This window comes from Cetorhinus maximus, chromosome 23 (genome assembly GCF_964194155.1).
Source record: "Cetorhinus maximus chromosome 23, sCetMax3.hap1.1, whole genome shotgun sequence".
In the NCBI taxonomy this organism is placed as follows: Eukaryota; Metazoa; Chordata; class Chondrichthyes; order Lamniformes; family Cetorhinidae; genus Cetorhinus; species Cetorhinus maximus.
Window position 1 is genome coordinate 53,051,873 of NC_135901.1, and position 14,381 is coordinate 53,066,253.

The 14,381-nt window shown below is 42.9% G+C and overlaps 2 non-coding genes and 1 pseudogene across 2 annotated transcripts; 2 read left to right on the forward strand and 1 right to left on the reverse strand.

Moving 5' to 3' along the window:
- The window catches only part of LOC144698041 (uncharacterized), a 55,292-nt pseudogene extending 43,720 nt beyond the window's left edge, over window positions 1-11,572 (forward strand).
- On the reverse strand, window positions 1,162-1,235 carry trnaa-ugc (transfer RNA alanine (anticodon UGC)). The gene has a single exon. It is a non-coding gene; the product is annotated as a tRNA-Ala (tRNA).
- trnae-uuc (transfer RNA glutamic acid (anticodon UUC)) lies at window positions 3,627-3,698 on the forward strand. The gene has a single exon. It is a non-coding gene; the product is annotated as a tRNA-Glu (tRNA).
- Window positions 11,573-14,381: the final 2,809 nt, after the last annotated feature.

The window sequence follows — 14,381 nt, forward strand, 5'->3', positions numbered from 1 at the left end:
GCCTCGGTGCTTTCACCGCCTGGGTTCAATTCTGTCTTGATGTTGTGCAAAATGTCATAACTAGCAGCCAATTTATGGTTTGAAAAAGTGTCAAATTAGACTCGAAACCTTCACTCTGTTTCTCCCTTCACATTTGTTGTCAGACCTGCTGAGAACTTCCAATACTTTCTGTTTTTATTATAACATGAATTACTGTCTTTATTATATATATGATCATAAGAAATAGGAGCAGGAGTAGATCACACGGCCCATCGAGCTTGTCCCATCACTCAATTCGATCATGGCTGATCTTGGGCTTCAACTCCATTATACTGCCCGTTCTCCATTTCCCTTAGTCCCCCGAAAGACCAAACATCTATCCATCCCGGCCTTAAATGTATTCAATGATGGAACATCCACAACCCTCTGGGTAGAGAATTCAAAGATTCACAACCCTTTGGATGAAGTAATTTCTCCTCATCTCAGCCCGAAATTATCGACCCTTTACCCTGAGACTGTGCCCCAGTGTTTTAGACTCCCTGACCAGCGGAAACAATCCCTGTGTCTACCCTATCAAGCCCTCTCAGAATTTTACAGGTTTCAATTAGATTGGTTTTCATTCTTCTAAACTCCAGAGAATAAAATCCTTTCATCTTAGGACAACCAGCACATTCCAGAGATCAATTTAGTGAACCTCTCCTGCACCGTCCCCAATACAAGTCTATTCTTTTATAAATGTGGAGATGAAAACAGCACACGGGATTCCAGATGCCGTCTCTCCAAAACCCTGTGGCAAGACTTCTTTATTCTTGCTCTCCAATCCCCTTGCAATAAAGGCCAACATGCTGATCCTGCATGCAAACTTTCCACATTGCTTGTACAAGCACACGCAAGTTTCTTTGAACATCAGCACTTACAAATTCCTCATTTTAAAAGCATTTTGTTATTCTCATTTTTAATAACCAAGTGAACATAATCGCACCTGCCTACATTATAATCCACCTGCCATCTTGTTGCCATACGGACTCGAAACGTTAACTGTGTTCCTCTCCGCAGATGCTGTCGAACCTGCTGAGTTTTTCGAGGTATTTTTTTATTTTGTTTTGGATTTCTAGCTTTTATTTGTTTACAGTGCTATGCTCAAAGGTTACCTTATTACCAAATTTCATAAACGTTAATCGCAGGCCCCAGTGAGAATTGAACTCACGACCCCTGGTTTGCAAGACCAGTGCTCTAAACCACTGAGCTATGGAGCCAGTTACTCAACCCCGCTCACAGTAAGTCTCCTAGTGGAACCAGGAACAGGACAACGTTCTGCATGGATAATATTTGATAGACCTGGAAATGCCTGAAAGGGAGAACAGGAAGTTAAAGATGCGACATGAAAGCGGCAGAATTTGACGTGTGTCAGTTGCTTTCAGTGATGAAAGTCTGCCGTGGTAATGTGAGAGATTTTACTGCCGACTGTTTTCACTGACACAAATATCACTCCTGACCAATCAATCAGAACTGCTCTTTGAAAGCAGCGCGCCAGGCCGAATGGCCTCATTCTTTGCTGTAACTGTCTACAATTTTATGTTTCCCAGCATAATTTCCCAGTCATTCCGACATTTTATTACACGCTTGGGGGAATGTACTTTCTTACATTCTCGCTTTTGAAGTCAAGACACTGAGCAAATTCAAAGTTTTTCTTAAATTCCTGAGCAGGATTTGGAACCAGACCAATTGAACGACACTATATTGGTGCGAATCCTTCACTGCAGCTACCCCTTAAAAACACCTCTGGTGAAAGTGTCTGAGAAATGGCAAACGTGGCCCAGATAAAGCACGTTGCAAGAGTTATAGACAGCTTTCCTCGTGATTTAGAGGTAAAGATTCGGCCCATTCACCGCTGTGGCCCGGACTCGATTCCCGGCCAGGCAATGAAGGTTTATTGATCTGGTACAAACTGTTAAAACAAGCCTCATTTACTTATTGATTGAAAACCGAAACGCACAACAGCTCCGCCCGAATCAGTGGAGTGAGAGTTGAAGTTTCACATCAGAGCTGCAAATGTCACACGTGGAACAACTTCGAGAAGAAATACAGTTCCTCATGTCCGAGGGGTATCAGTTTGGACTGTTTGTATTTACAAATTCATTCTCTCGATGTGTCCATTGCCTTAACCACTCGACCACAAGGACTCGGTGTCTGTTTAAATGTTTCTCAGTGAAAATTTCAATCGCCCTCCGCTTTGTAACATTCGGACACTTAGTAACTGAACAGTCTCCACTCAGAAAGACAGAAAGAAAATTCCTCCTGAACCTTTTAAACCGGTTTTTATTTTCTCTTTACGATTTTAATATGAAGCCACAGTAAGATGAATAAAGTTGGGACTGCTAAAAATGAGGAACTGAACCACATTGACACACACAGCGGGACACTCACAGACATATACATCGACAGTGACAGAGGGCCAAGGAGAGACAAACACCCAGAAAAACACCAAACTCGCTCAGTTTTACTCCATTTCCGTCTGCAGATTTCGCAAATCCTTGCAGATGAATGGAAATAAGAAAGCGCGGAAGTTTTTGTTTGATTCTATTTACCAGATAACTAATTCTGTTGGTCAAAATCGGGAATAATGAGAACCGCAGTCAGCAAACCAACATTGGGGAAACCCAGATGGATGTCAGAAACAATCGCCCCCAATACTCGTCCGCTACTAACAGCACTTCTTTCGGGAAAACATGTTCAAATCAAATCAGAGCATTCAGGAGATGGCGTATTGGCATTGTCACTGGGCTAGAAACCCAGAGATAAAAGCAAAATACTGTGGATGCGGGAAATCTGAAGTGAAAACAGAAAATGTTGGAAAAATTCAGCATGTCTGGCAATATTTCTGGTAGAGAAATAGAATTAATGTTTCAATTCTGTGTGACTCTTCTTTGGAGTTCTTTGAAAGTCGCACACAGGGCCGAATGGCCTCTTTTTTTGCTGTAACTTTCTATAATTTGATATTTCCCAACACCACTTCTTTCACACTCATTCTGCCATTTTATAATCCACTTTTGCGAGTGGGTTAAAAGCTCAACTACTTGCACAAGACTGGAAGGTGTCTGCAACTCTGGATAATCGGCACTGTGCACATTCCTGTCATCAGTGTCTGGGAGAATCAGGAAGATGAGATCCCAGATTATCTTTACCATGTCATCTGCAAACCTCTTCTTTCTAAAATCCTTGGGTCCCGCATTCTCTGTCCCTGCTTTCCAGGGAAAGCTTGGGTTCATGAACTGACTGTGTCTGCATCAAGCAGCTAATTGACCTGGGAGCTGGACGGGCAGAGGGAGCCGGAGGTGAGGCAGGGACAGAAGCAGAAACAGATGCGACATGAAAGTGTTTAGAAGTGTGTCAGTTACTTTCAGTGATGAATGTCTGCCATGTGTTCCCTTGTCAATTTCACAACAACCGCAGTAATGAGGTTGGTGGGTTTAGGAAATTGACAGTTACACATGAGCAGCTTATGGGGATATTTCACCTCACTGTCAATTTCATGTTCCAGCTCACAGAAACCGTTGTTGTAATTGACTGAAGAATTCATTCCATTTAAAGTGGAAACAGGGATAAAAGCAGCGTCAATAAACCAACCTGAAACAAGTCTGCCAGTTTCCCTGGTGGTCTAGTGGTCAGGATTTGGCGCTTTCACCGCCGCGGCCCGGGTTCGATTCCTGGTCAGGGAATGCAGTTTTATTGATCTTGTGGAATTGTCAAAATGAGTATTAATTACTTATTGATTGAAAACATTTAGCAGCTCCACCAGAATCAGTTTAAGTTTCGCCTCAGAGTTGGAAATATCACACTTAGAACAGGCCGGGAACAAAGACAGAAGCGGAGTAAAAGAAGGACAAGAGAAGGGCTGGTTGCAAAGCACTGACCATAGGGATGGTGGTGCCAGGCAAAATATGGGTGGGAGAAGGGCAAATTCTGGTGCCTACTGTTTGCATTGACAAAAATATCACTCCTGATGGATCAACCAATCACAAGACTAATTGAACGACACATTAATGGTGCCAATCCTTCACTGGAGCTCACCGCGACCAAAGAGCACTGTTATCATCAGCCTGTTATGTAACTTCTTGCAGTATATCTGCTGAACAGTATAAGCTTATCACAGCTCTGTTTTCTTTACATTGAAATCCAGTGCGAAAATACGAGAAATTTCAAAGCTGAACAATGTAGACAAGACTGGAAGGAGTGTGTGACTGTGGATAATCGGCACTGTGCACATTCCTGTAATCAGTAACTGGGAGAATCAGGAAGATCCTGGTGTCTCTTTAGCCTGTTATCTGTAAACCGATCACGTTGTGTATTACGTTCGCACTAACTGACTGTGTGTGGTCAAACAGCTCCTGGAAGGGCGGAGAGAGCTGGAGGTGAGACAGAAGGAGATGTGACATGGAAGTGATTTGAATGAGTGGTGAAAATCCGTCGTGTGCCAGTTTCAAAGGGACAGAGGTTGGTGGTTATTTGTTTGAAAGAAGCTGCACTCAATGTGCGGCGAGCCCACGACCTGAGATTAAGAGCCTTTGATCTACCAGTTGAACTAACCGGGCACACATAACATATGTATCCCATATCCCATCATTCATGGAGACAACTGTTGCTTTCCACCTGCAGCCTCAGATTGTTCTGAATTTCATAGTGTAGAAGGTAATCGAACTACGCAAGTCCCAAGGTTGCAATACATTCATCTCAATCATCAATAACATCATTCACACCTTCCACTTCTTAGCTGTACCTCCTTCCAAACATTGCAAACTCCTCTTGTATCTTTCATCCTGGTATTTTTCTCTGTAACATTTTCATCTGAAGCTGCACAACTAATGTGAATAAAGTTTGTGATGGTAAAAATGTGTTCACCTCCTCGTGAAACTGAATCACATTGACACACACAGAGGAACACACACAGGGATATACACCGAGACTGACAGAGGGCAAGGGTTTGTCTCTAAGGAGAGACAAACTCCCAGAAAGCAAGCATGACACCAAGTTTTGCTCAATTTCCACTGCAGGTTTCGTGAATGAACAGAAATAGGGAAACGCCCGCTTGTTTTGATGGATTTTATTCAATGTAACCGATAATCAACTCTGTAGACACAGAATAAAACCAGGAATAATGAGAAGCAGGAAACGTCAATGGATTTGGACTCCATTGCCTAACCATCCGGCTACGATGTCGGCCCCTATGCACAGGGTAATTTTGTTGGTATAAAATTGTAGGCGGCCACAGAAGAGAAGGATGACATTCGGCCCGTCATGTCCCGCAGCCAGTTGTATTTTTTATGTCTCTCCTCAGTGTTACTGTTAAAGTGGTTTCACTTTACCACACAGACCTGCTTTAACTGTGAGCTGGCACCTTTTCGACCAATAGGGCAATTTTAGTAGCAGTGGGATTTGAAACAACGCCTCAATAAAGAATGAGACCTTAAACCATTGACAAACACTACAGCTGCGCTACCAAGCTCATGATGCTATTTCACATCGCCTTGACTGGGTCTGGACTCAATCGCCTGACCACTCGGCCACGATGACTGGTTCTATGGCTAGGTTAGTGTTGTTGGTATAAAATTATAGATGGCTACAGCAAAGGAGCAGGAAATTCGGCCCAGTCTGTCCATGCCAGCTTATGGAAGAGGAATTTAGCTAATTCGACAAACACACATTTTCCCCACAGCCATTTATATTTTTATTGTGTCTCCTCGTTCTTACTGTTAAAGTGAAACACTGCAAAAACCTGCTTTAACTGTGCGCTGGCATCTTTTCGACCAATAGGACAATTTAGCAGCAGTGGGATTAGAAACCACGCCTCAATAAAGAGTGAAACCTTAAACAAGCACCATAACAAGTCAATTGAAATACCGAGCTCAGGATGCTACTGCCCATTGCTTTGTCTGATATTGCTCCTGAAACAGAACAGAATCAAAGCAGCAACAATACGTCATAAGGCCCCAGAAGCCTCCTCCGTCACTTAGTAAGATCATGGCGGATCCCCAACCTCAACACCAATTTCTCACCCGATCCCGATCGCCCTTCATTCCCTAAGAGTCCAAAAATCAGGAGAAATTGTGGATGTTGTTTCGTCCATTGATCCGAGAGTTCTGTGGACACCTGGTTGAAATCAACAATAATAAGAAGCACAGTTGGTAAGATTTAAACTTTCCCGGGGAAACCCCAGTGGATTTTAAAAGCATCGTTTTCACCTCTCAATGAAGAGTGACACCTTCAACCACCTTTAGCCACTCTACCGAACTCAGGCTATTAGTGCCCATCAGCTTGGCTGGTGTTGCTACTCAAATAGAACAGGAGCAAAGCAGCAGAGATACTTCATAAGGCCCCTCAAGACTCCTCCGTCACTTAATAAGATCATGGCGAATCTCCAGCCTCAACACCAAATTCCTACCCGATCCCGATAGCCCTTCATTCCCTTAGAGTCCAAAAATCAGGAGAATTTTTGGATGTTTTTTCTTCCATTGATCCGGGAGTTCTGTGGACACCCGGTTGAAATCAGCAATAATAAGAAGAACATTCGGTAAGGTTTGAATTTACCTGCGGAGACTCCGATGGATTTTAGAACCATCCATTTAACCACTCGGCTACGATGATTGATCAAGGATTTTCACTCATTCATCAATAACACCATTCACAGCTTCCGCTTCTCAACTGAACCTCCTCCCAAACATTGTGATCCATTTTCCTCAGGATTTGTTTCTGGATTTAATACTTACCTGCTTTTTACCTCATTTTGAAATCAGAATTGCTTCAATATCCAACACAAATTGAATTGCAAACCTGACGGACAAACAATGGAAAAATGTCACTCGGTAACACAAATCCCATGGTGCTCATTTTCAGATTCACAACAGTTAATTTTTCAATAAATTGAAGGAATTTTACAGTGAAACGATTTAGAAAGTTCGTGTGACTTTTATTTGTGACTTAATCACTCGGGAATTCTGTAAATGCTGCTCGGACGTTTAGTGACCAGTATATAATCTACTTGAGTTTTCCTGAGCCTGTGCTCGGTGTATTGGGAGGTTTGGCCCGGGTTGGAGTATCTTGTGTCCCAGGGATGGGCAGTAACCCGCTGATTGAATCTGCAGTCGCTGCTTTGTTCTGGCAGCGGGTGATTGGAGAGTGTGGGGCCGGAATATTGCTGCTTTGCTGCTTTTCCCTGTCTCACTCACTGTGGAGCTGAGGAAGAGAATTATTGATGGGTTTATTTGAATCCAATAACTTCATAGGTTTCTAATGGGTTCGATATCGGTGCATGGTAGATTTAATTGTTTTCTCATTATATTTGAAATAAATGATCGGAAAAAAAGCCGCTTGCCTGGGGGCTCACTGGATAGCAGTTGAGCTGGCAACATTTCTGGGCTGTTGACATTTAGATCATGAGAGCCCGCAACTGTATGGCAATGAATGCTGATGGGGAGAAAACCGTGAAAACTACGTCTGTGGATGGCTTTGAATCACCAACCTGGCGGTTAACAGCCGAATGCGCTGACCAATTGCACCACAGAGAATGATGCAATCTTACCGCAGGGTGCTATAGAATTAAAGCTTCAGATTGTCGCTACGAGAATGACAATTGTTCTCTATCGGTTTTTACTATTCAAAACAAAGGGTGGGACATTCATTGTGGATACACCGAAACAGTCTGATCCCGCCCACTGCAGACACATCCATGTCACCGGGAACCAGCTCTCCCACAACCGGTGCCATCTCCCTTCCAGTCTTTCGGTGTCTTGTCTGTTACCAAGTATTCTGATTTTCCCGAAGCCGATACTAGGTTTGAATTCCTGATGTGCAGTAACGAAAATCCTTTCACTGTCTCAGATCAGTTAATTTCACTGATAACATCAGAGTCGATGTTCCAGCGTCTTAAAGAAGGGAAAAGTGCCTTGACTGTCTCTGGTCAGTCCGACAGTTCACCCTTCATTCTCCCCTGAGTCTGGTTCCCAAAGAGTTTCTAAAGATTCACAAAGCTGGAGACTGGGTTTTCTGTTTTGGTTCTTTCTCCATTTCCCCACCTGCCAACTGACAATATTTTCCAAAATCTCATCTCAATCCCCCGCCTTGCATCATGTCCAGGGATGAGTAAATTCAATTTTGTGGAGAGATTATAGCGACAGGGCTTGTTATATTTAAAAAAAAGACGGTTAAACGGAGATGTTCAAAATGATGGGGGTGGGGTCAATGGGGACAGGTGATTCAATAGAGCAGATAGGGGGAGAATATTTCCACTGACGGGGGTCAGTAACCAGAGGACTGGGATTTAAGATAATTAAAGAAGGACAGACTTGCATTTTAATAGCGCTATTCCCGACCAGTGGATGTCTCAAACCACTTTTCAGCCAATTAAGTGCTTTTTGAAATAAAAACAGAAAATGATGGAAAAATTCAGCAGGTTTCTCTCTCTGCAGATGCTGTCAGACCTGCTGAGTTTTTCCTGCATTTTCTGTTTCCCTTTCCAGATTTCCGCAGTGTTTTGCTTTTATTGAAGTGCAGTAATTGTTGTAATTTAGGGAACACGGCAGCCAATCAATGCTCAGGAAACAGTCAAAATCAGGCACGTCACAATGGGCAGACCATGTGCGGTTGTTTGAGGGATAAACACTGACCAGGCAACGTGGCTGCAACGTGAACCTACCGATTATGATAATGGCTCTGCCCAGTTTTGAACCAGAGAACGTTTCACGTGTTAGACAAGCATGAAAATCACTGCACCACAGAAACAGGAAACAGCACAAAGGCCCAATGGGCTTCACTAAAATGTACAGCTGTGACGTCATGCAGCAGCACATTGGGTCTTTGTTTTGAAGAAATGGAATTCAGCTGTTCTCATTAGGAATGCTGGAGACAGACTGATCAACAATGTCATCATGTCATGATACAGCGCTACAAGAGGTCTTTCGGACAATTATATGTATGTCAGTTTTGTACAAAGAGAATTTTAGTTAATCTCAATTTCTTTGTCTCTTTCCATAACCCTGATTATGTTTCTCCCTTTCATGTCATTGTCCAATTCCCTTCTGAAAACTCTGAGTTAAGAAAAACAATATTGAAAGAGGCGCAGGAGCTTCTGCAGTGTCTATGCACAATGTGTGAAAATTAACAAACCTTCCCTGACCCAATTATATGAAGAGTTGGATTCTGAAACTTTTTACAGTTTTCAAAATTTTTGAAATAGTTGATGTCAAATCGAATTATCAAAAAATGTTTATCCTGACCAATCATCTCCTCAATTTTCTCAGTCAATAGATGCAAATTCATTACCTGTTACCAACATTTCATTCAGCAAACACGCACAGTCACACAGGAAAAAAGAAACATCATTTGCAACATCGAAACAATGAGACATTGAAAAAAGAATTTAACAGTGGAGATGATTTCTGTATGTAACAAAATGCAGGATGATCTGATTAACTGCCGGAGCTGGTTCGAGTTTCGAAACGACCTACCCCTGCTACTTTGCTGCTGTTCTATTTCGTTGGCAATACCAGTGAAGGAAATTATGAGTGCTGCTGCTTACTGTGGTAACGTGGCTGAGCGGTTTAAGTCGCTGGATGAAGACTCTAGTCTCTACTCAGGCGTAGGTTCGAATCCCACCACTGGCAAATATTTAAGTTATCCGCCTTTTAGGATCTGCAGCAGTCCCATTTGAACCAACAGATACCAACTCACATTAAATCCAGCGGACTGTGCAGTTTTTAACTTTGTTAGGAGGAACGAGGAGAGACGACATGAATATGAGTTGCTGGAGGAAAAACACGGTGTGTGGAATGAGAGTCGCTGAGCTGCTCTTCCAGAGACTCGGCAAGTGAATGGCCGTCTGATGTAGCCGTCTATGATTTTATACAAACAACTTTCATGCAAATCTGGGACTTGGACTGAGTTGTTAAGGTGACGGGTTTTGAATGAATTGGGATCTCCACAGGTCGGCTGGAATCCTAACAGCTACGCTTCTTATCATCCCTGAATTTAACTGTGTGCGTGCACAATTAATTGCCGAATGAGTTGAATAAAAAACAGCCATAACTTCCAGCGTTCTCTAATTTCCATTCGTCTGCAAGCATTCACAAAAGTTACAGCTACAAAGTGGAGGATGATGGAAATTGTCACTGAGCAACATTTAAACAGACAGACACCAAGTCCTTGTGGTTGAGTGGGTAAGGCAATGGACACGTCGAGAGAATAAATTTTTAAATTCAAATAGCCCAAACTGAAATCACTCGGACATTAGGAACTGTTTCTACTGCTGTCAGGTGTCGCAAAGAACAGGAAAGTAAAAGCTCAATAACAAATGTTGCAGCAACTGATAGCTTATAATCACCAGGAAAGGCTGAACAGCTTGAAACTCTTTTCTCTGGGAAAGAGAAGGCTGAGAGATGACCTGATAGAAATGGAATGTTTTGCCCCTGTTTCTTCAGGGATTCGAGGTGAAATTTATTCACACAGCTGCAGGTTTACATCCTCTGAATCTGCATCAAACAAACAATGAAATGTTTAGAGATTTAGAAAGAAAGATTCTACATTGAGATGGAAATCTTAAGATCGTATTTTGTCATCTATTGCATCAGCATTTTTATCAAACTTTCTCTGTCATTAGATTACCACAGTGACTACGTTTCAAAAAGATTTCATTGGCTCTAAAGAGCCTCCCGGTTTCCTGAATTGGTGAAAGGCTCTGTTTTAATGTAAATATTTATTTCTCTCTTTCTGTCTGTCTACTTAAAGATAACAATCATATGGAATGGTGAAGTGTATCTGTTCCTTTCTGTGTCTACCGCTCTCTCTCCCTCTGTCTGCTTCTCTTTGTCTCTGTACATCTGTCTCGGTCTCTTTCACTCTCTCAGTCTCTCTGTCTGTGTCTCTATCTCTGTTAACTCTTGTGCTCTTTGTTCCCTCCAATCACTCGCTGTCTGTGTGCAACCAAGATTCACTGGATTGATCCTGAGATGAGACGGCTGTCCTAGGAGGAGAGATTATGTGGCATGAGTCTGTTCTCTCTGGAATTTAGAATAATGAGAGGTGATCTCATTGAACAGTCTGACATTCTGAGCCAGATTGACAGTGAAAATGCTGAGAGGCTGTTCCCCCTGGCTGGAGAGTCTAGAACTGGGCTCACATTCTCCGGATAACGTGTCAGCCATTTAGGACTGAGGTGAGGAGACATTTCTTCACTCAAAGGCTTGTGAATATTTAGAATTCTGTAGCCCACATGTCTCTGGATCCTCAGTCGACGAGTATATTGAAGGCTGAGGTGGATATAGTTTTGGGCTTTAAGGGAATGAAGGACAATCGGGATCAGATGGGAAATTGGTGTTGAGTTTGGGGATCTGACATGATCTAATAAAATGGTAGCGGAGGCTCGAGGGGGCATATAGCCAATTCCTGTTCCTTTTTTGATGTTTTTAATGTTCTGTTTCAGTGGGAAAACCATCAAAGCGACGGGAAACAGCAGGTTGAGAGAGGTAGCTTAGCCGAACGGCCTCAGGCGCTGGATTCAGGTTCCAGTCTCTGTGGAACCGCTGCCAAAGTTATAGGTGGTTGATCTGTGGATCACTTTGAATGCTCTGTTCTGATGACAAAGTTCCAGCTCAAAGTCAACGCACGCGTGTATTGGGTTTCATTTTGACTGGGAGAAGAAGAAGAGACAATGCAAATATTCATTGCTTATGTGCGAATGCACGGCAGTGGAAGTGGCTGACTCGTTCTTCCAGAGAGCCAGCACGGAGAAGATGGGCCGAAAGCCCGCCTTCTCTGCTGCAGCCATCGTATATACCAGCAACATTAACCTCTCCATAAGGCCAATTGCTGAAGCAGAGTGGTTAAGGCGATGGAGTTCAAATCCATTGGAGTTTCCCCGCTGCTCATTATTCCTGGTTTTAACTTTGTGTCTGCAGAGTTAATTATCGGTTAGATGCAATCAAATCCATCCAAGCAGTAAAGCATCCAAGGGGGTTTTCATATTTCCGTTCATTCACGAAAACATTCACGAAACTTGTAGTCCTAGTGGAACAAAAACGGAGCCAGGTGGTGTCATGCTTGCTTTCTGGGTGTTTGTCTCTCCTTGGATACAAACCCTTGCCCTCTGTCACTCTCGGTGTATATGTCCGTGTGTATCCCTCTGTGAGTGTCAATGTGCTTCAGTTCCCCGAGGGGGTGAACACATTTTTACCATCACAAAGTTTATTCACATTAGTTGTGCAGTTTCATATCAAAATGTTACAGAGAAAAATATCAGGATGGAAGACGCATGAGGAGTTTGCAATAAAAACAAAAATAGCTGGGAAAACGCAGCAGGTCTTACCGCATCTGTGGAGAGGAAGACAGAGTTAACGTTTGAGTCCTTATGATTCTTCATGAGTTTTGTTGAAGAGTCAGTCAAACGGACTCGAAGTGTCAACTGTATTCCTCTCCACAGATGCTGTCAGACCTGCTGAGTTTTTCCAGCTATTTTTGTTTCTGTATCAGACTTCCAGCATCCACAGTATTTTGCTTTTATCTTAGGAGTTTGCAATGTTTGGAAGGAGGTGCAGCTAAAAAGTGAAAGATTCAGCAACAAGTTTTCTTCTCGTTTAACATGAGATTTGGAAGCAGTTCTGGGAGATATTTGTATCAGTGTCAACGATAAAATCTCCCCTATTACCGCTATCTTCTGTCGTACACCACCATCTCTATTGTCAGCGCTTTGTAGCCGATCACAGACTTTCTCTCATTCATTATCTTCATCTCTGTGTTTGTTCTCGACCGGTTGCGACCGAATGACATTTCCAACTCTGATGCAAAACTCGAGCTCCCACGCCACTGAGAATCAGATGACTTGCATTTCTCGCTTTTAATCAGGAAATTATTCAAGCTCATTTTAACAGTTTGCACGAGGTCAACAAATTACTACCCCTTAACCGGGAATCAAACCCGGACAGCAGCCGTGAAAACGCTGAATCCTGACCACTAGACCATTAAGGCAGTTGCTTACAAATCTTACAACCTGGATTACCTATGTTATCTGTGCCTTTTATTTCCGGCCCCTTTCACCAGAAACACGTTTCAAAGGAACATAGGAACATAAGGTAATGGAGCAGGAGTCGACCATTCGGCCCCTCAAGCCTGCCCCGCTATTCATTAAGATCATGGCTGATCTGCTCCAGACCTCAACTCCTCTTTAGTGCCAGCTCCTCATCGGCCTCAACTTCCCGATATTTTAAAAATCCGCTATCTCCTCTTAAAATACATTCAGTGATATAGCCGCCACAACTCTCTGTGGTAAAGAATTCCAGACATGTACTACCCTCTGAGAGAGGGAATTCCTTCGCATCTCAGTTTTAAATGAGTGTCCCCTTATTCAGTAACTATGTCCCATAGTTCGAGATTCCCCACTAGTGGAAACATCTTCTCTACATCTGCCCTGTCAAGCCTCCTCAGAATCTTGTCCGTTTCAATAAGATCACCCATCATTCTTATCAACTCTAATGAATAAAGGCTTAACCCATTTCGCCGTTTTTGATAGGTCAGCCCCTTCATCCCAAAAATGAGCCTACTGAATCAACATTCCCCACTACTGGAAACGTCTTCTTTACATTAACCTGTCAAGCTTCCTCAGAATCTTGTAGGTTTATAGAGGAGATTTTACCGTTTGCACCGATACAAAGATCTCCCAGATCTAGTTCCAAATCTCGTGTTAAATGAGAAGAAAGCTTCTCGCTGAATCCTCTACTTCATGGCTGCACCTCATGCCAAATATTGCAAACCCGTCTTGCATCTTCCATCCTGATATTTTTCTCTACAACACTTTGATATGAAGCTGTACAACTAACATGAATAAAGTTTTTGATGGTAAAACTGTTTTCAATCTCTCGGGGAAATGAGCCAAATTGACACACACAGGGGAAAACACACAGACATATACACCGAGAGTTACAGAGGGCAAGGGCTTGTCTCTAAGGAGAGGCAAACACCGAGAAAGCAAGAATGGCATCAGCCTGGCTCCGTTTTTGTTCCATTTCCGACTGGAAATTTCGTGAATGCTTTTATCAATTAACGGAAATAGCTCCCGAGTTTCTGGATGGATTTGATTCAATGTAACCAATAATTTACTCTGTAGACACAGAGTTAAAACCAGGAATAATGAGATGCGGAAACCCCAATGGATTTGAACTCCATCGGCTTATCCACTCAGCTACGATGACTGGCCCTATGGATCGTTTAATCTTGTTGCTATATAAACATAGATGGCTGCAGCAAAGAAGGAGGGCATTCGGCCCATTGTGTCCGTGCTGGCTGTCTGGAAGAGCAACTCAGCTACTTCTACTGCCGTGCATTCTCACAAAATCAATTAATATTTGTTTTGCTTCTCCTTC